Genomic DNA, 1270 nt, shown 5'->3' on the forward strand with positions numbered 1-1270 from the left:
TTCCACTCTGATTTACAAGCCACCTGCTAGCTTAGCCAGACAGGCAAGGCTGTTTTCTCTTATCTGCCACAGGCAAGGCCATCAGCATTTGAGTTCTGAAGTTTTCATTCTTCTCTTTGGCTCTCTTTGCCCAGACTAACATAAAGTTCTTCTTTTTTCTATGATCATATTGTTGTGCCACAATCCCGAGTCCCCCAAAGGACACCAGGGAGCCAAAATCGATGCAAGAACATGAGGGATTTTATTACAAGCTCTCAAGCAGTCACTCTACACACACCCCATGCAGCAGCCACGTGGCAGAGGCCCCAGCACTTCGAGACAAGGGTTTTTATTGGTACTGGGAGTGGCAAAGACTGAGTGAGGGGCAGGAAGATGAGGTAAGATGGAGGCGCTGTGTAGTAATTGGCTAATTTGAAAATAAGCTGGCTCATTAGCAAGGGCGTGAAAATTTGACATACTCTGATTGGAGTAAGGTTCATACATGAGGTGTCAGAGTCACTTCTTTGTTGCTGAGGTCCTGTCGGGAAGTGAACTCGAGAAAAACAAGGACAAAGGACTTAAGATGGCAACCAGACCAGAGATATATATAACAAATCTTAACTCTTACAATATACAACTTAAAAAATATACAATTTTGTTTTAATTTAATCATTTAGTGTAGTGCTTTTCAGAGCCACCCAAGTGACATTTTTTTCATTATTTCTTTTTATGAATGGTTTTCTAATGACTGGCCACATCACAATACTTCATGGTCTCACTTGCTGGTGAACATTTGTGTAGTTCAGGGCTATTAAACCCATTTGTATAAAAGTCTTTCTGGAAATTTACTTTTCATTTGTTGTAGCACAATCCTATCTGAAAATAAAATTGTGAAATTATGTGGCAAATGTTTGTTTAACTTTCTACAGTACTAGCAAAGCAATTTCCCAAGGGGTTATATCATTTGCCCATTCCAATCCCACTGCAATATATAGGCATTTCAGTTGCCTTCTAATTTCACTAAACCATAGTATTTTCAGTTACATTTTTGTTGATGTTGTTGCTTTGTTTGTCTACTTTTATCTTTATCAATTTTTGTGCATGAGTAATAGTATTATATTATGGTCATAAGTAATAATGGAAAAGATCTATTCATTTGTTGAAATTTTTTCATAAATAGCTTAAAAGTTTTGCACATTTATTAACAAGTTTATTTCCTTCCAATATTATATTATAAAATTTACAACTGGAACAGCACATCATCAGAGAACTACCAGAAGTCCAGGCTGGG

This window comes from Elephantulus edwardii, unplaced genomic scaffold, assembly GCF_000299155.1.
Source record: "Elephantulus edwardii isolate Elephantulus edwardi_28Jun2011 unplaced genomic scaffold, EleEdw1.0 scaffold00036, whole genome shotgun sequence".
In the NCBI taxonomy this organism is placed as follows: Eukaryota; Metazoa; Chordata; class Mammalia; order Macroscelidea; family Macroscelididae; genus Elephantulus; species Elephantulus edwardii.